Source organism: Cryptomeria japonica, chromosome 10, assembly GCF_030272615.1.
Source record: "Cryptomeria japonica chromosome 10, Sugi_1.0, whole genome shotgun sequence".
NCBI lineage: Eukaryota > Viridiplantae > Streptophyta > Pinopsida > Cupressales > Cupressaceae > Cryptomeria > Cryptomeria japonica.
The window spans coordinates 340,394,838-340,419,557 of record NC_081414.1 but is presented as its reverse complement, the minus strand read 5'-3'; positions in this window follow the sequence as shown (position 1 = coordinate 340,419,557).

Here is a 24,720-nt window from a genome sequence, read left to right as displayed (position 1 = left end):
AGCACTATTCTTTTTGGCAGAAGTGTTGTCCTATAGGGAAAAAGGGCTAACCTATCTATGTTTTGTATTTTCTCAGTTTTGGTCATTTTTTAGGTATTTTTCCGAACTGATTTTTGTACCAAAGGCTTTATGTGAGGTCTGTTAACATTTTCTAGTTTTGGGTTGATCAGTTTTGATACATTTTGATGGTTTTGAGTATATTTGTTTCTCTATGCATTATGGATATTTTAGACTCTCTTCCATGTGGATAGGTCATGGATGATTGAGATGATTACTATGTTATTTTTTACCAGCAAGTGAGTAGCCCTTGTTGTGATGTTATCTTTTATTTGATGGCTTGATATGCCTTTGTTTATTGCTAGCCAAGAGGCTCATTTTTTTATATTGATGTTGTTGTAGCCTTGTTTATGTTATAAGAGTATGTGTGGAAGTTGTTGGCTACATTGAGTATTATTTTCATGTAATTATGTTGGTAGAGCCTCTTGTGATTTATTGTTGGACCATGTTAGGGGGAGTGGGCTTCCTTGTGATGACCAGGGTCATGAGAGATAGTCTTGCATGAGGTTCCTTGTAAGGATGCATGAAGTCTAGACCACCAAGGCACATTTGAGTTTTCTGTGATTTGTAAATAAGTGATAACATAATAATTGATGGGTTGGGTAGTTAAATTAATTAATAAGATGATAATTTGATTTGTGCCTCATGACTTAGTCCTTGGGAGGATGTTTTAGGATAAGCATGAGAAGGTCGTGAAGATGGTAAGCTAATCTCCCTTAGTCTCTCATAGGTTGAGATGGCTCCACATGTCCATCAGGCTAGTGTCTTGTGTTATTATGTTATTATATTATGAGGATGGCATGTGATGACAGTCCACTCCTACATGTGCTTCCCCTTTATGATTTATGATTATGCTTATTGGATGCATTTATGTCTTGATGATTTTTACGCCTCTTGGAATTCATTATTGTTGTATGTGTGAGTTCTTGCTTGAGAGTCCTTGTATGGTTAGTCTCTTTGGTTAGAGTGTCATCTTAGGTTTAGAGTGTGTGTCGGGACCTTATGTCATCTCCTAGCATGGGGGGTGGTTCCTTTGGTTCCACATGGTTGAGAGGTTGGTGTTTTTTAGCCATTGGGATGTTCTCTTGGATTCTTCTTGTGTGGATGTGTATTCTTCTTCATGATGTACTATGGATGTACCTTGTAGCAAATTATGTAATGGATAAGATAGAATGCATGTAATGTAACACTCTTGTATATAATATATGGATTCTTGTAGTAGAAAGAGTTATGCTTGTGATGTATGTAATGTACTCATATTTGTAAGATGAATTGTAGTTGGAAATTGGAATTTAGGTATATTGTATTTGTACTATTATAGAGATGTGATCTTATGAATCATGGAAATAAGTGGATTATAGTTGGAATAGAATGGAGTTGCATTATGGATTAGTTGTATTATTTCATGGAATGTTTAGAGGCTAGTTAGAATTGTCAAATAATCTTGAAAGAGGAATATTCGTAGATTAATAAGTGAATATGTTAGAAGATGTTAATTGTAGTAAATAGGAATGATTCACATAGATGCATTGGTAGAAAGGAAATTAAGCATATCATGAGGAATAAGTAATGTTGTAGGTTGCATATCTCATGGTTAAAGAATTAGAATATGATGCATTAATGAAGGTTAAATATACCTATCATGTGTATAGTATGTTATTGTGGAAATGAATGAAGTAATGATGTTAAAGTACCCTAGAGAAAGATTATTGATGTGTTATTTCCTCTTACGTTATTCGATGAAATGAGAAATGATGTATTTTCATATTGGTTAATTGGTTAATGAATGTAAATAGATGGAGATGTTATATGTTGCATTAGTTATTATTAGATGTTAATTAAGAAAAAAATTATCTCCATTTATATATAATTGTTTAGTTTGTTTAGGGTATTTTGTTGGGCATTACAAATTGCATGACCCACAAGAAGATAACACAAAAAAATAAAAATTGCAACTAAATGTGATCAAAAACCTGCAAAATAGATTGTGAGGCCCTAGCTAGATCTCTCATCATCCATTCAATGTTAATCAAATCATATTTCACCTGATATGAGAGAACTAATTTGTTGTATCTGTCGATGGTTGGTTGATCTTCCTAATCTTGTATCTTCTTTTTTGCTTTGAGAATTCTTTGATAGCTTCTGGCATGCCTTCTTTGTTCCTTTATCCTTCTGGCACCTAACATCCTGAATTGTACCTTACGTGTCATAAACTGTTATAACAAAAACATGCAATAAAAAAAAATTATTTCCAAATTTACTTAATTTCATGAAGAATTACATAGATCAGAGAACAAAAAGGAAATAAAAATAAAAAATAACAGAACAACAATTTTCCTACCGAATGCGTAATAATATCAGAGCAAATGCATGATTTTGAAAGGGTGATTACATGACCCTGAAAGGTCAATTGCGAGACCTCGAAAGGTAGATTGCATAGTTCTATCTATGTGATTGCATGATGATGCAACCATGAATGCGTGACAAATATATTTTTTTTTGAAATACATGCAACCTACAAAAAGGAAAAAATCCGTACAATCTGCAAAAATAACACAGAAAACAAAGAAGGTTCATTAGTTGTTCTTCACATCAAGTTCACCAAAATGTATGCATGTAAAATTCATCTTTAAAATATATCAATTAGAAGTAAAGGGAAATCATGAATCCTATCTAATCAAAGAATTCAAACAAACAGACAATGGCAATGAAATAACATAGAAGCAAGAAATAGGAATTATAAATTAAATCAATCAAAACTCCCTATTTCGTGACTGTGTATAACTTCTATTGCTCTTCTCTTCTCTGTGGTATGATGGCTCTCAAATATTGCGCTCGCAACCTACAATTGACACAAAGATTCAAAGTCCATGATTGTTGAAAATGGAGATTGAATGCTCAATTTATAGATTATTGGAGAAGATTGATTGAAAGGTGGATCAGATTGATCAAGAGGTAGAACTTAGGTGAGCTCACATGTTGATTGATAGTTGAACTATTAATTTAGAGGTGAAACAGAATTTAATTAAATAATAAAGATGATTTAAATTAAAGGATTAAATCACAATTAATTAAATAATAAATATTTAATTAATATTTAGAAAATGGTTAATGATTAGATGTTTAGAGATAGAAATTGAGAATTAATTTATTTAAATAATAATAATTATTTAAATTGGGGAATTAATCAAAATTAATTAAATAATAAATATTTAATTAACATTAGAAAATAGTTAAAATGATTAAATGATGAAAGAATTAAAAATTAGAATAATTAGTAAGATGATGAGGAAATATGAAATTAGAAGAATAAGATTAATTAATTTAATTAAATAATTAAATAATTATTTAATCAATTAAATAATTATTTAATTAGAATAATTAGTACATGATCAATGAGACATTTTTAGGTGTCTACACATAGCATCAAAAGATCTTCAACAAAGCTTTGTCGGTGAAGCCCTCACCGAATCAGTAAACTAGGCTTACCAGCATATAGGATAGCATCTGATCACCAAATCAAAACCAACTAAATGAACATGAATCTGAGTAGCATGAATAGAAGATCTAAGTCAATTCCATAAGCCAAAGAATATCGGAGTATACCAGATCAATCATGATCCAATCAACTAGAAAGCAAACATCCTACCAAGACCAACTAGATACCCAGCAAAAACAACTAGTGTTGACATCAATGACAAAACATCAATGCAACACATAATCAATTCCTCCAAATTGCCAACAATCTCCCCCTTTGGCATTGATGGAAACACTAGATGTGAAAAAATCCAAGTGCCAAGAAATGCCAAACAAATCTCCCATACAAGAATATAGCAATGAAGTTATAATCCATACTTTCCCTATAGATGGTATCTCAATTAAGTTCTACAAATTTCTCCCCCTAATGTATATAGCTCCTTAAGTTTTTCACATGGACATCTCTCCCCCTTTGACATCAATGCCAGAAATCTGACATAAATATCAAAGAAAAATCATAAACCACTGAATCACAAGGCTAACTACTCCCCCTGAGTAGTAGCATCACCACATCAATTTGAAATGAATAATATCTTTGATAAGGCATACCAAACTAATGCCAAATAGCATCAATCAGTTTTCTGTTGGAGGGGCAAAACCCCTAATCTATCTCTGAGACACTCAAATGATTCTTTAGGTAAAGGTTTAGTGAAGATGTCTGCAATCTACTCTTTAGTGTTCACATATACCAATCTAAATTCATTTTCTTCCACCTTCTCCTTCAAAAAGTTATCATAGTGAAATATCAGATTCTTTGATATGTCTATAGCAGTAGAGCTATCACAGTGAATACCTACCAGTCCATTTCTATGCACTTTTATGTCCTTCAACATTTGCTTCATCCATAGAACTTGTGTACAGTTAGTAGCAACAACAACATACTCAACTTTAGTAGTAGATAGGGAAGTACATGATTGTTTCTTGTTGATCCATGAAATAAGTTTCTTTCCAAGAAATAAAGCTCCACCTGAAGTACTTTTCTAGTCATCAACATCACCTACTCAATTTTCATCTGTATATGCACATAAACTAAAGTCATCATCTTTAGGGTACCACAAACCATATTCAAATGTTCCTTGTAAGTATCTAAAAATCCTTTTCACCGCACTCTCATGATTTTCTCTAGGATCACTTTGATATCTTTATGCAATGCAAACTACATTCATTATGTCCAGTCTAGTTTGAGTCAAATATAGAATACCTCCAATCATAGACTTGTATCTTGTAGGATTTACCGGTGCAGATTCATCTTTCTTTGTCAATTTCTCACTTGTAATCATAGGAGTACGAACCAATTTAGAATTTTCCATACCAAATTTCTTCAACATCTCCCTAGCATACTTAGTTTGATATATGGAAATACCTTTATCAATTTGAGTAATCTGCAAACCTAAGAAAAATTTCATTTCTCCAATCATAGACATTTCAAATTTATCCTCCATATTGTTAGAAAATTCCATGCACAACTTATCTTCACCTCCAAAAATGATGTCATCAACAAAGACCTCAATAATCGGTATATCATCATCAGTGAATTTATAATATAGATTACTGTCAATATTAATTTTAGTGAAACCAAGTTTTAAAAGATATTTGTCTAACCTTGCATATCAAGCTTTAGGTGCATGTTTCAATCCATATAAGGCTTTCTTTAACCTGCAAACCATTTTTTTATCATCTGAAAGTGAAAAACCATCAGGTTGCTCAATAGAAACTTCCACATCAAGATCCCCATTTAGAAAAGCACACTTAACATCCATCTGATAAACCTTATAGTTTTTATGTGCAGCAAAGGCAAGAAATAATCTTACAAGTTCAATCCTAGCTATAGGTGCAAAAGTTTCACCATAATCAATTCCTTCCTTCTGAGAATATCCTTTACAAAATAATCTAGCTTTATTCCTCACAACTTGTCCATCTTCATTTAATTTATTCCTAAAAACCCATTTAGTTCTAATAACATTCTTATTTTTAGGTTGGGGAACTAAAATCCATGTGTTATTATTTTCTATCTGATCTAATTTTTCTTCCATAGCTTTCATCCAACATTCATCTTTACTTGCTTCAGTTATTGATACCGAATCAACTTGAGAAATTAAACATACCTCATTAGCTACCAATCTTCTTCTTGTCATCACTCCATTGTTCTTATCCTCAATGATCTGATCTTCTGAATGATTCGACCTTACATACCTAGGAGTCTTCTAACAATTTGTTCCTCTTCCTTGATCTTCAGTTACTGTTGAGTTTTTTGATACTGCCGGAGTAACTAGTTCAGCATTCTATTCCGGTAAAGGTGTTACTGATTCAGTTATGATTATTTCCACTACTGGTTCTTGCTCATAAATTCTGATTTGACTTCTATTCAACTCATCCATATTGACATTAGCACTCTCTAGAATTATTTGCAATCTTTTTTTATAACATCTATATGCTTTGCTTTCATTAGAATTACCAAGAAATATTCCTTCATCACATCTAGGATCAAATTTTCCAATGAAATCATCTCTCTTGATATAGCATTTACTACCAAAGATCTTGAAGTACTTACCTATTGGTGTATTGCCAAACCATAACTCAAAAGGTGTCTTACCAGTTTATCCTTTGATATGAACTCTATTGAATGTATAGACTGTTGTTCTCACTACTTCTGTCCAGTAGATATGAGGTAGACTAGATTCAATCATCATGGTTCTAGTATCATCCAAGATAGTTCTGTTCTTTATTTCCACAACTCCATTCTGCTGAGGTGTCCAGGGAGCAAAAAATTGTCTCCTTATGCCATGCTTCTCACAAAAGTTATTAAACTCACCGGATGTGAATTCTCTACCATGATCTGACCTTAAGCACTTAATATTCAATCCTATCTCAATTTCAACCTTAGATTTAAATATTTTAAACTTTTCAAAAGCCTCATATTTCTCCCTTAGAAAAGTAACCCACATCATTCTAGAATAGTCATCATTGATTAGCATAAAATATCTATCATCTTGGAAACTTTTGATTCTACCAGGACCACACAAATCAATATGAATAATATCAATAACATCATTAGATTTTTCTTGTATACTCTTAAAATAGGTTCTGACCTATTTTCCATTTTTGGCATTCCTTACATACCAGATTATAGGGCTTTACAATCTTAGCTATATCCATAACTGTCTTAGTTGAACTGATCTTTACCATGCAATCAAAATTCACATGACATAGCCTTTTACGCCAAATTAAAATCTCATCAATTTGTGCAATCAAACATATCTTCTCACTAGAATTCAAATAAAATATATTATCTTTTGTCTGAGTACCGGTTGCAATCTTCGATCCAGATCTATCAATGATTTTGCATTTTCCATCCTTGAATTGTAATTGAAATCCCTTATCCGCCAATTGTCCTACACTCAAAAGATTATGCCTTAAACCTTCAACATAATAAATATTATCAGTATTGTTCTTACCATCTAATGATATAGCTCCTCTTCCTTTGATCATGCATGTTCTGTCATCTCCAAATCCAACTAGACCGCCATCAAATTCTTGTAAAGATAGAAACTTCCTTTTACCTGCAGTCATATGATGTGAACATCCACTGTGAATTATCCATTCATCCTTATCTTCAATTTTGGTAGCAAGGGCCTTTTCTTCGAGTACATTCTCTTCCAATGCCGAAAAATCTTCCTTGATAGCCACGAACACCCATCCCTTTCCATTGTTAGAACCACTAGCAGAGTCTTTTGTCAGTTCATCATTAGAATCAATCACACCTTCCTCATCTGCAAAGTAACATGATTTATCTCTATTTTTCCTATAATTATGCTTGTTCTGATATCTAGGGTTAAGCTTAAAAGATCTTCTAGCTCTTTCTTCAAATCTTGAATTCCTTTTAGGGCATCTAGATGCAAAATGACCTATCTTATTACATGCAAAACATTTAAAAGGTGATTTTCCTTCACACTTACTTCATATTGGTCCTTTAGGTACTCTTCTAGCAAATAGGGCTTCAAGTTGCTCAAATTATTCATCTTCCCATTTCATATCATCCAATTCCTTCACATACAAATATTTCCAACCTTTCTTACCAGTTGATGATGCAAATGTATGAAAAGCAAGTTCAAACTTCACAGCTCCAGAAGGTCCAAATTCTTCAAGCTCAAAAGAAGATAATTTCCCAACCAAGGTATCCCTATTGATAGAAGTATTAGCCATTCTTCTTAATTCATTAATTGTAGTAGCCTTCATCTTATAAGCCAGTGGTAAAGCTCTCAAAACTTTAGAAACTATTTCATCTTTGCTTAGAGATCCACAACAACATTGAATTCCCATGACAATTTCATTTACCCTTTTCATGAATGCAGTAATCCTTTCATCTTCTTCCATCTTCAAATTTTCATATCTCACCTGATAACCATCAAGTTAAGTAATCTTAACAATAGGGTCACCTTCATTAAGAGTCTCCAACTTGTCCTATATAGATTTTGTTGTTTATTTGTCAGTCAATCCCATTATTTGTTGATCACAAAGTACACACAAGAGGGCTTCTCTAGCTCTACAATCATTTTCAAGCTCCTTATCCAAGTTTTCCAGAGGAGGATTGTCGAATATCGGATTAAAAGGAGTAACCCCATTCTTAGTGATCTCCCATATTTCCTTACCAAGATATCTCACATGAGTCTCCATCTAAATCTTCCATATTGTAATTTTCTCTATCAAGCCTAGGAATTTCTCTCTGAAAGACAACTGCAGATGAACAAGATGAACTTGAACTATTAGATGCCATAGGCTCTTCCTCAAGTGGTTAAGCTTCTGCAAAGAGGAGTAGAGATCGAATACCAATTGTTAGACAGTTCAAATAACCGAAGGACAACTGAGAGGGGAGGGTGAATATGTTGTCACCAGATTATCGGAACCTTAAGAAATTAAAACTTTCATACTGGAATACATAAGATCAATACCAGAATACATAAACCAATTACCAAAATAGAAAATATACCAATTAAGCACAAGCAACAATTAGAGAATAGATACCATCCACATGACACCAAGATTTGTACGTAGAAAACCCGATAAAGGGAAAAATCACGGTGGGAAGACTACCCACTGTAGACACCTAAAATTAATATTTAATTAATTTAAGCCTATCAACATAACTTAATTGTGTTATCCTTATTCCTCTCAGAATCAATTAAATCTAATTTAATTAATCCTGTCACTATAGTCCAATAGTTAGTTTATCAAATAAATTAATTATTCACCTATTCTTCTAAAGTCTCGTCAAAAAAATTCGAATTTCTTTGAATCCCTCAATGCATCCTTATTTTGGAATTTTTAATTCTTCAAGTTTGAAATTCAAATTTCTCCCCCCTTTTTCCAAAGGAATTTTATATTCCTGTTTATTTTCCCAAGGCACTCTTGATCAATGCCTTCTCTCTCAAATCAATCTCAACCCTTCATAATCAAATCAATCTTGGCCCTCCATTGGCCTCCTCCAATCTATAAATTGGAGCATATTATCCTCACAAAAGATCCACTTCTCATGCATCCTCATGCTACTCTATTCTCCTCTCATCCTCTTCTAAATCCTCTCTCAAATCTATCAAATTCATAATCCATCACTCAAATCCAACAATCCAATAATCCATCAATCTATCTTGTTTAGCACAAAGGAGAGCATTCCGCATCCAAAATCAAGCAAGGAGCATATCAAGTGGAGCATCATCAAGGGGTGCCTTCACTTCATCAAGCTCAATCTGAGGGAGAGGTAAAGATGGCAAGGTATAAGCATTATTTTCATATTTTTGTGTGGTTTTATGAATGTTTCATGTTCTTATGCTTTTAGTGTTTGATTTGTATGCTAACCACCACTAATCCACCTTGTTGGCTTTTCCCCTCTTCATTTTGGCATGCCCGATGGGACCCACGTCCCGAATTTAACAATTTTTTGGGTTTTTTGTGAAGTTTTTTTGTAGGTTCATGTTTCAGTGTGAGCGCGTGTGCATCAGCGTGACTTTTCTGAATCAGCATGAGTGCCTGTTAATCAGCACGAGTGCCTCGAGTTCGGCACGACCGCAGGAAAAATTCAAAAAAAATTGGCGGCTTTGTGTTTGAGCACGACAGTCTCGGCTTCAATGCAACTGCTCTGTGCATTCTTCTATCTCCTCCTCATTCTTCCTTTTCTTCATTCTTCTCTCTTCTCACTTCTGTTTCAGTTTCAGCGCGACCGATCTACAATTAGCACGAGCGTTTCTGTGAAAAAATTGAATTTGAAATTTTTAGGCGCTAACATTAGTTGTATCAGCACGAGCACCTGGTAATTAGCGCGACTGCATTTTTTATGTTTCTGTTATTTTTCTGTTTAAATTTTTAATAATCTGTCTATTAGCGCGATCGCTCGCGCATCAACGCGTCTGCAAATCAGCGCGTCCGCAGGAATTCTATTTTTTAGTCATATCTTCTTTATCTTAATTTTGTTTTCTTCCAAACTCCACTAGATCCCCCCGTAATTCCATTTTGCATTTTTCCTTCCTTGGGGACATTATCCCAAATTCCACTTTTTGAAGCCCGAAATCTCACATTCCTCTATTTTTAGGGTTTTCCATAACTCCTTCCACTTTTATCCAATCATCTCCAAATTTTCCCATATTGTCCATCTCCAACTTTTTCTTCTTTGTCCCTCTTGGACAAATTTTTCCATTCCTTCACCTCTCCTCCAAAATCCCCATTTTATGCTTGCCTATCCCTTGGAAAGTGGCAAAAATATAGTCAAACCCCATTTACCCATCAAAATTTCCTCCAAATCCACATTTGTCATTAGTAAAAAAGTTTTTATTCATGTTTTTCTACTCATTCCTAAAAAATAAAAATAAAATAATATTTTTGTCATTTTGTTGTCTTTTTGCAGGATGTTTGTTGAAGACTTCATTTTCAAACTACTAATTGTTGAGAAAAATGGTGTCTCAACCTTGCATTTATGCGAGGTTACTATTTATAGTAAGTTTTCATTTGAGCACAAAATGGTGCGAAACTCTCCCTGAAGCTTCTGGTTGGCTAGATAAGCATTCCGGTAAAGTTTCGTCGCAAGGTCACAGCTAGTTTTGAAGATATTAAAGTTTTCATCTTGGAGGGGTGCAATAAAATATTTAAACTTAATTTTGGGGACTTTAGAGGCTCCGAAATTCCCTGAAAAGTGGCTGTAACCGGTGAAGCTGGTTACGAGGTGATAGAGCACTTCGCGAGCTTTCCGGCGCTTCAAACGGTTCGTCAATCGGACACCCGGTTCTCAAGTTATGGCCTCCAGAAGTTTGTACTCCTGAAATAGGAAAAATAATTTGTATCGGATACATAAATGAGCTGTAAAAGGGAGCGACATGTGTTGATGTGTGCTTTAACATGTCATAGGGCATCTAGAAGGGAGATAAGGTCGGCTACACTTTATTGGGTGGTTTTAGCCCATGGTTTTGCAATACCGTTTGATGGTTTCTTGTATTGTATCTCCTATTTATGAGGTGTGTGAGATAGAGGTTGTGTGAAAGAGTCTTATGGCTATTGAGTTGCCTCTGAATCTCTGATTAGTGGTACTCCTGCGAAGAGCTTGCTCTGCAAGTATTTTGTAATCTATTTTTGATTGCTGAATAAAATATTGAGCTGCTTTTGGAGGGTGGGGTTTTTCTCCCGAAAGGGTTTTCCCCACGTAAATCATTGTGTTGTGGTATGAATGCTATTATATCTATTTCTATTTTCTGTAATTGTTGTAATGATCTGAAAAAGTTTTGCATTACCCTCCTCTCAAGGTTAGTGTAGGAAGTTGTTTCCGCTACTTAACTTCCTTACACTAATCAAGTTGTTTTGCAGGATGCCTAAGAAAATCCAACCAAACATTGTGTTTTTCTTAATTATTTTATTCGAGGCACCTAGATCTAATTAGGGGTAAAAGAACTCTTTCTTTTTGTGTTTGAGGAAAGTGTAGAGGTAGGAGAGTATGTTCTTGTCTACATAGACAATCAGAAATCCTGACCCTCGAACCTTTTCTTGTTTGATTGCATTCTTACCCTTAGTAGGCTTGCCCTCCCAACTTGCTCTTTGATAAGGTAAGAGGGGAATGACCCAAGTGAGTACACTCAAACCTGGGGTTCCCAACTCACTATAATAAATAGGCCATTGACTATGAAAGGGTCAATGGTTGGACCTATATGAGAGTTCACTCTCACATTGGGTGCTTAGTAGGATCCTAGAGATCTCAATCACGCTTGTGTGACTACTAAGTTCTTGGTGCTTTGTTGGGCTATAGGCCTCAATTTCACTTGCGCAACTTCGAAGGGTAGCTCCTAACGGGAAGACTTACTAAACACCTTGTTCATAGTGGCCAAAAACCTTCTAGTCATTGGTGTAGGAGGTCGGACCTCTGAAGCCACCCATATTTTTACGACCCTTAGTAGAGACACAAAGCTTTCCATGAGGATTTTTCGTGGGAATTGATGCTTGGCTGCCCTAAGAAGTGAGTGTCGTGGAGGGGAGCTAGTGGGGTCAAGCATCTAAGTGTCCACTATGGGAAAGCGTAGCTAGGAAACCAATTGGGATCTATTGACTATTGTCTTTTCTCACCACAGGATATGTTGTGAAGGAGAATGAGTGTCTTTTGAGTCTAACTTCTTTTGACCATTGTGTTTTCTTTACTTGACATCTCTTGCCAAGTCCATCCCCCACAACCAATCAATCACCCCTCTTTCCAAATTCCATCTTGCCATCATCAAATCTTTAATCCATTTCTATCTATCCAAGAAATTATACAATCCCCAATCCACTCTCATTCCATTCAAACAATCATCCTTCCTCAACTAATATTCATTCTTCCTCCAATCCAATCAAATCTCCAAAATTCCAATCAACCAAATCCATCCATCTTTCTAATCCAATTATCTAATCCAACCAATCAACCAGTCTAATCTAATCCAAATCCAATCAAGTCCTAATCCAAGGACCAATCCAAATCTAATCCAATCCAATCTAATCCAATTCAATCCATTCCATTCAATCAATCAACCAATCCAATCAAATCAATCCAAGTCCTAATCCAAGGACCAATCCAATCAAATCAATTCCAATCCAAATCCAAATCCAATCCAAATCTAATCAAATCTAATCCATCATCATTCCAAGCCAAATCCAAATCCTCATCTTCTTTTAACATCATCTTCATAATCTTTCCCAATTCCAATCTAATCCTTCACTCTCAACATGACTACCCAAAATTTCAAAGCTTGGTATGAGAAGATGCTCGTGGAAATTCATGAACCTGCCTACCAAATTAATCCCATAATCTCCCACTCTCCCATCATACCTTCATCCATCCCACCTCAACACATTACACCCAATCCCAATCTATACCATATTTCTTATCCTTCCTCTACCTTCGACAAGGGAAATCCATCTTATCCCCCATCCATATCTCCATCTTATTCCCCATCCATATCTCCACATTACCCCTCATCCACATACTCCTCTAATCAAATAAGTATACCTCCATCTCCCCCCCCCATCTACATCCCAATCCCCATCCTTCTACAATGCATTCATTACCCCTACTCCCCATCCAAATCCTTTACTCCATAGTCCTCCAATCATTAATCCTAATTCCCCTATCCTTTATCCTAATCCTCCATACAATTCCAATCCTTATTCCAATCCCAATCCTAATCCTCCATCCAATCCCCATCCTCCATCTAATCCTAATTCCCCATCCAATCCCAATCCTCCAAAATCCATATTGTCCACATCCTCCAAATCCATCATCCATAATCTTATCCAAGACATGCTATAAAAGGAGACAAAATCCTCACCTCAAAGAAAAGTGGCCAAGTCTCCTCAAATCCTCCATCCACCCCAATCACCTCCACCTCAAAACAAATCCCAATCCCCCACACTTAATGATACTCCCATTTCCCCATCTACTCACATCAAAGCTTCCATACCTTCCTCCATCACACAATCCCCACAACTCCAAACATGCCAAAAGCTTGTTCTAAATCATGCTAGCATTGAAACCTCTCCATCTCATGATACATCTCCCTCCACTCCATCTAATGATCCCATCCCCTCCACTTCCTCTCATGATCATATGATTCCTCTATCATTGCATGATCCTCTTCCATCTCATGATCCAATCACCCCTCCCACTCTATCTCATGATACCCTACCTAGTCAAGATCAAAGTATACCTTCATCTCCATGTCAAGATCAAAGTATACCTTCATCTCCATGTCATGATCCCAATCCATCTAAAGATCCTAATCTTTCATCCACATCTCATCCCCCTCAAAATGGACTTGCATCTTGTTTCCAAAATAATAAGGGCCCTCAAGATAATACTCAAGATGTTGGTACATCCTCTATTCCTCCTAAATACAAATTTCCATACAAATCAAAATCCCATTATCCCTCATCTTTCGCATCCATTTTGGGACCCTATGTTCCAAAGTTAAACCCTTCATTCCTTCCAACCATTTTGGGCCCCTATGTCCCGATGCTCAATCCTCCCTCTCTTCCATCCATATTGAGTCCTTACATCTCTCCATCCACCACTCCATCACCTCAAATAATCCTTAAGAAATATCAACAAAGGCACACATCCTTGGATGCCTCCCAACACTCTCTTTCCACCATCCCATCCATAAAATCCATCAATCCTTCATCCTCATGCACCCATCCCATTTCTATTGGAAGCAATTTGGATGCCCAATCTAAAAAGCATAAAGCTCAAAATCCACAAAAATCAAAGGATCAACATGTCCCCTCGAAACGACATGCTCAAAAGAAAAATGTGATCCGAAAGAAAGAAAAATCAAAAAGGCCCCAAAAGAAAAAATCAAAAACTATGTGGATTCCCAAAGAAGCAATGCATCCCAAAGAAAAATAAAAATTGGTATCCAAACTTGTTAATCCAAAAGCACCATCCATTCCTCCATCTAAAACTCCTCCATCTTCAAATTCCATTTTGGGTCCTTATGTCCCAAAATCCACCATCCCAACTCCATCACTCCCTTCCTCTATTTTGGGTTCTCATTTCCCAAAATCTACATATAATCCAAAATACTCTCCTCCACTACTCCAACACCCTTCAAGGTGTGTCCCAATGTTGATCTTCACAAATTCTTCAAAACCCCATCCATTATCCACCATCCATTCTTCACAGTCCTATTCCATTAGTCCAATCCTTTCCAAATCCTTATCTTCCATCCCCTATCCATTTCATCTCCCCAATTATTATTACCAACATCTATGAGCATACCTCTAGTTCAAAGAAATACTAAGGGATGCCATCTATGGAACTAGATGCTTGAGTCCTCCCTTCCTCCTTCATGCATCCACTATCTTCCATATCCACTCATCCTCATCCTTATCCATCCAAACTAGTCCAAAAATTCAAAAATTCAAAAAAATAAAAAAATCAAGAAAAATGCAAAAATCAAAATCAGAAAAAGTAAAGAAAAATTATTTCATCCAATGGTGAAAACCACTTCTTGTGGCGCCTTGGGTAAGTACCATGATGAAAACTTGGCAAACAAGCGTCATGTGTAATCCCCTCATCCCCTTGCACTCTACACTTGGGGGCAAGGTTCATCCACATAATCCTCCCATCCATCAACATCATATCTAAGTCCATTATCCTATCCTATCTTTGATCTTGACTATCCTATCCATATCCTCCATCTCATATCCCTCATTCTATCAAAATAAATCCTCCATTCCTATATTTCATCTTGATCATATAAGAGGCAAAACAATCATGCATGCATGCTTTGGAGAATTCAAGCCTTAATCGCCTTAATCCTCTACCATCCATATCCATTACACATTATCCTCCCACCTCATACATATTTAGCCACCATCCTTGCACTCTTAATTCCACTACCTCTAGTGTGGGGCATTTCCCTCCTTTGCAAGCATAGTCCTTGGGTCTCCATCACCCTACCCTCCATCCTTTATTCCTCAATATCTTATCCATATCCATCCATTCCATCCACATATCCCCTATCCAAACAATAACTCCCTCCTTCCATCCATCCTTTTACCAATCCTTGGTTCTCCCTTGTCATTGGTTCCATTCAATCAAATCATATCCATCAATCCACCCCATCCTATCCAATTTCTAATCCAAACCTATCTCATTCAATCATATTCTCCATCTCTTCCAATTTAATCAATAATCTCATCCCCAATCCAATCATATCGAACCATCCATCCACCTTTTCATCATATCTAATCATTTATCCTTCTTCTAATCCTCTCCAATCCATCAAACTGAGCTTTCCTCATCTAACTCAGCTCGCACTGACTTGTACCTAATCCAAGCACTCATCCATACTACGCTAATCAAATCCAAGTGGCAATCCTCTCATTTGCAGATCTTGCCCATCCAACTTGTCTTTTGTCATCCATCAATCAATCCATCACTGCCCATCGGGATGCATCCTTCCCTAGTCCGACAGCTTATCCAAATCCATTTCCTACTCTTGGCAAGATATATCAGTTGGTCATGTGCAGGTTGTTTGCATGCTTAAGTTTTTCACTTTGTTTTCATCTTGTGTCCCAAGACTATACTTGTTCAGGACTGCCTTGATCATCCTATATCTTGGTATGTCTTGACTGGTGTATAATGGGGCATAGTTTTCATGGCATGGTGTGTTTGAAGGTCTTTCTTGTATGAACTGACAACCTTGCATGATTGTGTGCAAGGCATTCTTGTTCAACTAAGCGTCATTCCATGCCTTGGATCTTCATATCATCCTGGTTCTTATAATCAGTGGTGTAGACTATCCATGGCAATATCAAATCTAGGTTTGCTCTCTATACTTGCTCAACAAGAAATCCAATCCATTTATCATTTCTTTGTCTCATTTCATTAACAATAGTCTAACTCATCCTACTTCCCTCTTTTATCTTAATCCTTTCATCGCTTATTCTTCTAATTTCTTTCAAGAGCACACCTGTGTTCTTCAAACCCGCATGTTCTGTCGAGGGGGCATACCACTATTTCCTCATCATCCTTCCTCCTTATCATTCTTCCTCATCCCATGACTGGGGCATCATGCTACTAGTCCTTATCCTTTTCTTCATCTCATGACTGGGGCATCATGCTACTAGTCCTTATCCGTTTCTTCCACTATGTTTTATTTCTTCTTTGATATAACATCATTTCACAATGCTATATCAAAGAGGGGCAAAATGTAGACACCTAAAATTAATATTTAATTAATTTAAGCCTATCAACATAACTTAATTGTGTTATCCTTATTCCTCTCAGAATCAATTAAATCTAATTTAATTAATGTTGTCACTATAGTCCAATAGTTAGTTTATCAAATAAATAAATTATTCCCCTATTCTTCTAAAGTCCCCTCCAATAATTATTTCCTCTAAACCCACTCAGTTAATTTATTCTAATTAATTAACCTAGTCATGTGATTCCTACAAATCACTTTTCCTAATCCCACTCAACCTAATTAATCCTTCTAGAATCTCTCATAATCGTGCTTATCATTATTCTCCAATTTTTTAATTCCCACTCATGTCACATCAACATTGAGTCTCTCAAAGAAATTCTATTTTCTTTGAATCCTCAATGCATCCTTATTTTGGAATTTTTAATTCTTCAAGTTTGAAATTCAAATTTCTCCCCACTTTTTCCAAAGGAATTTTATATTCCTGTTTATTTTCCCAAGGCACTCTTGATCCGTGCCTTCTCTCTCAAATCAATCTTAACCCTTCATAATAAAATCAATCTTGGCCCTCCATTGACCTCCTCCAATCTATAAATTGGAGCATATTATCCTCACAAAAGATCCACTTCTCATGCATCCTCATATTGCTCTATTCTCCTCTCATCCTCTTCTAAATCCTCTCTCAAATCTATCAAATTAATAATCCCTCACTCAAATCCAAAAATCCAATAATCCATCAATCTATCTTGTTGAGCACAAAGGAGAGCATTCCACATCCAAAATCAAGCAAGGAGCATATCAAGTGGAGCATCATCAAGGGGCGCCTTCACTTCATCAAGATCAATCCGAGGGAGAGGTAAAGATAGCAAGAAATAAGCATTATCTTCATATTTTTATGTGGTTTATGCATGTTTCATGTTCTTATGCTTTTAGTGTTTGATTTTTATGCTAACCACCACTAATCCACCTTGTTGGCTTTTCCCCTCTTCACCCACAATCAGATAATACTTCTACAGTAAGCATGTGATTACAAATTGAGGGGCCTGCACTTGCAAGAAGGCCAATAGCCTAGAGCACACTGTTCATTACAAAGGGAGTCTCATTGACTACATAGAAATCCAGACTACAATCCGGAAGGAAGAATGAACTGCAATAATAACATCTCCTATGCTTGAGTACAGTTTTGGTTAAGCTCAATACCAGAGGACTTAAACCTCTTGCATAAACCCAAATCAATCACCAATGATCGACCAAATCCTCTACATGAATTATTATTACATTATTCACTTGCATACCCTATTCCATGATCTACAATGAGATCATACACATACATATACAAACCCTCGACCTTGAACAATTAGGTTGGCCACCAGACAATCAAATCTATTACATAATTATTAAACATGTCGGCCTGAGACCAAACAAATATTATCCAACCCATAAGTCATCTTGGAAACACATTAAGGAGTCCCAACAACACGTTACATTAAGTCGGTCCATAACCTAGATAGTATCAGACCCAATTTAGGTCCACACACACTAAAGCAATGATCCCAATCAGCCAAGTCTCAAACATGATCACCTTCAACATCCTGAAACTCTACTAGAAGCCGCACCAACACCACTTATGCATAGCATCAAAAGATCTTCAACAAAGCTCTATCGGTGAAACCCTCACCAAATTGGTAAACCAGGCTTACCAACATATAAGATAGCATTTGATCACCAAATCAAAACCAACTGATTGAACATGAATCTGAGTAGCATGAATAGTAGATCTAAGCCAAAGCATACTGGAGTATACCGAGTCAATCATGATCCAATCAACCAGAAACCAAATATGCTATTGGGACCAACCAAATACCGGTAAACAACCAAAATAGCTAGTGTTGATATCAATGACAAAATATCAATGCAACACATAATCAATTCCTCCAAATTGCCAACAAAATGAACAGCGAAAACATAGAATTTCATAAAAACTTTGAGTATATTATATTGCTCCAAACTCCAAAACGTCATCAAATTTCATCAACTTCAACAACTATGCCAACAACCTATAATCAATCCAAGTGGGCATAATATAGCCTCCCTAGCATTTTCCAACCACTTTTCAAACTTTGGAACCATTGGGAGGATTAGTTATCCCTTTTTACAATATTTTGCAATGACAACAAAAGTTGTCAACTTGCAGTTTTCAAACTTGGTGACTCCAAGGTGTATTCGACCTATTCCAAGGATTGGTCTAATGTTTATAAGACCAATATTTATTTGGCTAACTCATTCCTAGACTCCTACTGACACACATGGTCGTTTGCCCATGGTGGCTTATAAAATGCAACCATGACAATGCCTTCCATCAATTGGGTCTTATTGACTCATAAAACTATCAACCTATTATAGATGATTATTTTCACCTTATTAGGCTCTTTTAGACTTCATTTGTGTCCTACTTTGTGTCTTTGGGTGCTCCTACACCAGAATCTAAATTACATATTTGAGACATTGAGGATGTCCAAAGATGAGAACATTAAAAGTTGTGTGCAACGAGTGAATGATGTTGTCAATGCAATCAGAAGTATTCATGAAAAAGTGGAAGAAAAAGATGTTGTGGGAAAAGTAATGAGAACATTGTCTAAAAACTATAAGCCTGAGAAGTTTTCCATTGAAGAAAGTCATGATTTAAATAATATGCCTTGGATCGGCTCTATAGATCACTCTTTGCCTTAAATTGTAGAACTTAGTGAGCAACACAATGATAAGAAGGAAGCAACATTCAAAGTTACCAAGAAGAGTGAAAATTAACCTAAATCAAGAAATGTCAATGACATAGATGAAGTGGAAGAAAAATTTGTGAGAAGACTAAAGAAAGGATCTTGAAAATTCAAAGGTAAGTTTGTTACAGACATGTGCTTTATTGTCGTTGATGTCAAATAGTGTGGTTCGGATATATTCTAGTTCGTACATCTATTGTATTGGATATAGTGATGAGAAGTTGTTGGAGTATAGGTTGTTATGGTTTTGGACCAAAGGTTAATATGATTGTTTTTGTGGCTTGGATATAGGTAGGCTACATTGGAATGGTATCAGCATTGATGGAGTCTATTATAAGCACATTCTAGATGGTCTGGGTATTATTTGTATTGGTCTGAAATCTTTCTCTTGTGTAGAAATATAATTGGTGCAATCTTTGGGTCACAATATCAAAATTGGATGTAAGGTATATTTGGTTCGGAGATTCTACGAGGAATAATATTTTGCTTTTGTGTTGCATGGTGAATGTTGTTTTAGGTTTAGTTTATGATCATGCTTTACATTTTGGTCCGGTTGTATATCTTAGTTGGAAAAATATGTACACGTTGCAATCTTTCTCTTGGCCGACTTGGTGAGAAAAATTTTGGTCTATTTGGTATATATGATGATTTTTTGATAATAATATGTGTGTGTGGAGAGATATGAGTGAGATATGCAAGATATTGATAGAGACATAGATATAGAAAGATGTGAGTGAGTTTATATGTGAAATATATATGGTGAAGTAGTGAATATCAGTAAGAGCATTATGAAAAGAATTATGTCAGATATTATTGCAGTTCAAAAGTAGTAGTGGATATAGATGCAGTGATTCAGAAGGTCTCGCGGTCCATATATTTCAATGAGAGAAAAATTTATGCTTTAAATGGTAACTCTAATCTGCATACAGAGATTATTTTGTTTATAAATTTTTCTTCAAATGATATTATAATTTCTTATCTTTTCTTGAGTGCAATTAGCTTAAGGCTTGCAAGTCCTTTTTTGTATCTTGGCCCATGAGCAGTTAGACTTCAAGCACTGAGATCTCTTTTTTCTAATCATTTTATATATAGTTTATTATCTTGTGGGTTAACTCCCACCATGGTTTTTCCCAGCTTGGGTTTTCCACGTATAAAATCTTGGTGTTCCTATGTGATTGTTTTTGTTTCTATTGTTTAATACTTCATGATGTGGTTAGTGGATTAAAGCTGTTAAATATGTTATTGAGTTCTCAAATTTAGTTTATGCTAATTCACCCCCCCCTCAATATCCGATGGGTGTTAAACAATTGGTATTAGAGTAAAGATCCTCTTGAGTAATCTCAATCGCTTGACGTAGTTCTGGAGTCTTGAACACTATGTTTGAAGAAGAGCTTAATGATATGGATGCTTTAGATCAAAGCAATTGTAATGATGTTGAAGGAATTGTTGATGTGGAAGGAGAACTAAGATCCACATTGGCTAATATAGATTAATCCAAAGATAAGTATAAGAAGGTAGTTGAGAAGATTACTTTCTTAATAGGTTTGGTGGACAAAGGAAACAAGGAAATTGATGAATTTGAAACAAAGCTTAATGAAAAGACTAAGGAATATTTGAAACTTGAAGAGGAAATGATAAATCTAAAATAGAAACTCAAAGATGCTAAAGATCATATTATTAATGGCTTAAGCCTAAAAGGTGGAAGAGAGATTTAGGAATTTGTATTGGAGTTTTAGAATATTGGAGAGTTTGGGGAATGTTCAAAGAACAATGAAAAAAAGGTCAAAGGATTCAAGAATGCTACTAAGGATAAGAAGACTTTCATGCCTAATCAAAAATTTTGAATGTTTGTGATGGACTAGAGACTTCCTTCTATTTCTTACAGGTATTTATCTTTGAAAGGAAATTATTTCTCATGCAATCAAGTAGGGCATAAAGTGAGTGAATGCAGAAATCATATAAGGAATCACTCTTTTAATGAAAATTGTTATTATTGGAACAAGTTTGGGTAGAAGGCTAGTGAATGTAAGAGCATAATGAATATGAATAGAAATGTCAAATCTTTCATTGGATATTGCTATACTTGCAATGGACATGGGCACAAAGTTGTTGAATGCAAGAATAAGAATTTCAAAAGGAATGTGAATGAAAATATGATGTAGAATAGTCCAATATGTTATAATTGTAATGTTGTTGGACATATTGCAAAAATTTATAAAAATAATAAAGGAAGGAATACTTGTTTAGAAAAGGAGTGGACTCTAAGGAAAAGGAAAGACAATATGGTTAAAGAAATCAGAAGAGAGAACCAAAGGAAGTATTGAAGGTGGTTCAGCATCTACTATGGATTTAGTGCACTCTTCTAGTAATTAACTCAGACAGTAGGGTCTAAGAAGGAGCTCAATGAAAACATCTTTTAGACCCCTCTCAGTTTGATGCTTAGATTTATGTCATCATGGCAGATATGTGTAATATTTTTCTAGAGGTTTTAAGTTTGTCTTATGATCGGGATGTAATTTTTTGAGGTTCAACAAACAGTCCGTCATCTTTTTGAAGACCTAATTTGTGATTATTTATTTCAGCGATTGTGATCATTTGTGTACTTGTGATTTGAAGAGCGAAGGAATGAATCTAGGAGAAAGTGTAAGAAAAAGATATTGTAGAGTAGTAATTTGTGAAATAAAAAAAATTATATCAATGATGAACCTAGACCTATGTATGAGTTAAAACCTTTGATTTTGTCAGAAATAGATTTTGTTGGAGCTTGTTTTGGTATTGATGACCAATTTATTCATAAGGAGGATGTTTGTAAGTATATTCATGTTTCTTTAGAGGAGTATGATTATGAGAAATTTAGGGTTTTCAGACAAAGTAATCTTGTTGATAGATCACAGAGTTTGAAAAATGAATTTGGTGCCCTAGGGCACAAGGGTTTGGATGCATGAAATTATTTTATGATGATTGCAAATGAAGAAATTATCAAAATTATTCTTAGCAGGATTCATGGTGAATATATATGGCTTGATAAGTCATACCTGATTTCGAAGGAAATATTGTAGGTTGTGATAAGGTTATGTGCGACCAAATAAGTGTCGATGTTGATATTTGTCAAGAATAATGAATTCAATTGTTTGAATAGTATATTATCATATGGAAGAGCATTGATAATTTACAGTATTAGAGATATAGACATCAAGTGTCCAATAATGGGGATTTCTTACAAAGTTTATTATAGAAACAAATAAGGTTCTTGTGCTTCTACCAAAGTTCATATGGCTTATAGAATGATTAGAGAGAATGTGAAATATGATTTGTGTGAGATTCTAAGGTAGCAATTGTTTGACAATATGAAGATGAGAAAGAGTGATATGTATCCATTTTGGTATGGTTCTCTAATTGTTTGTTTAGTATTCTATTTTCTACATGCTTTGCCTAGTGTTGATAATATTGCATGGGGAAATGATGTAATCATTGGACATTAGATTAAGAGTTACTTGGATGGTTTAGATGATAGCTTGAAAATGCACAAAATTTTCTTTGAGAATCTTAGAAGTAATTTGGTTTTGAGGAATCAGATTCCTCCTAAGGTTTTGGACTGGTATGAGAATGACATTGTGTTTCTAGTTAATAATGATAATTTCTTTATAGAAGTTGTGGTTCCTATATTTTCATGGGTAACTCTATTACCTTATGATGTTTATGAAGATGAGTGTATGAGGATAGTAAAGAAACTTATGATGATGCCAAAGGAACAGAGTGTAGAAAAGTTTGGAACAAGGAATGAGATTCTTGGGAGATCTGGAGTGTTGTTATCGAAAAAGAATATGAAGAAATCAAGGAGACTTTTTAGACATGCATCTACTTCCGGTTCCAAGGTTCACATAAAGGAAAAGAGATTTTTGAAAGAAGGAAATTATGTCAGTGAACTTAGACAGTGATGATGAAGAAGAATAAATGAAGGTAGAACAGGGAATGGTTCAAAGTGAAAAAAGGTGTAGAGTGTTTCTAAGGAAGTGTCTAATGATAATGATCAACTTATAGAGGAAAAAGTGCTAGAAATTATTAAAAGGCCTAGCAGTGTAAAGGTTGTTGGTAATTCATATCATAATTATGTGTCATATGAGCAAGACATTATTTAGAAAGTGTTTGTGAAATATTTAGTGCAAAATAATCTAGTTGATACTAATTGTGTTGATCGTGTTCTAGAGGAACTTGTTGAGTTGTTGAAGATGGTAAAAGAGAATTTATTGAAGCAAATTTGTAGGAGATGATGACAGAGAAATGTTGAAAAGCACATCAGGTTCTAATTATTAGTTTTTTGAATTTCAAGAAATCCATTGATGAAGCTAAAAAATTGTTTAAACTCTATTTGAGGTAAGCAACATCAGGTGCTAATTCTTAGTTTGTTGAATTTCAAGAAATCCATTGATGAAGCTAAAAAATTGTATAAACTCTATTTGAGGTGGTCGGATGCCACACAAAAATTTAAAGTTAAAATTGATCAAATTGAATCTCAATTAGTTGGAATGGCTAAAGGTTATAAAGTGTCTATAGATGTTTATAGAAAAGAAAGGGATAAAGCTCAAGAATTGCATGTTGAGTTAGCTTTGAGAAGGAGTTAGCAAGATGAGTTTATAAGTATGGTTGGTGAATTGAGGATTGAAATTGATTTAAAACATTCTTCTTACTTGAGAAAGCTAGTTGAAACAAAGAGTGTTGAAAAGGTTGCTAAAAGCATAAGTTTGTTTGATAATGTTGTGAATAAATGCATTGATTATGAGAGTCGGAGAAGAATTTTGGATGCTTCTACTTGTGCTTGGAAGGCCTCGATGATCAAATTGAAGAAGAAGCTCAAATATATCTAGTTGAATGACCTTGAATAATTTCAGTGCTTCAATGGTTTGTGGCCCTTGTCTTTGATGGAAAAGGGGGAGAAAGGTTATTGAAAAATCTTAAGCTTCTATTTTGGAGACATTATCTTTAGGGGGAGTCATTGTCAATTATTTTGTAAGGTTTATTTTGTGGAAATGATTTTAGTTGTTTGGTTATTTTCCATCAATAACAAAGGGTGAGATTGTTATAGACATGTGCTTTGTTGTCATTGATTTCAAACAGTGTGGTCCCAATATGTTCTACTCTGG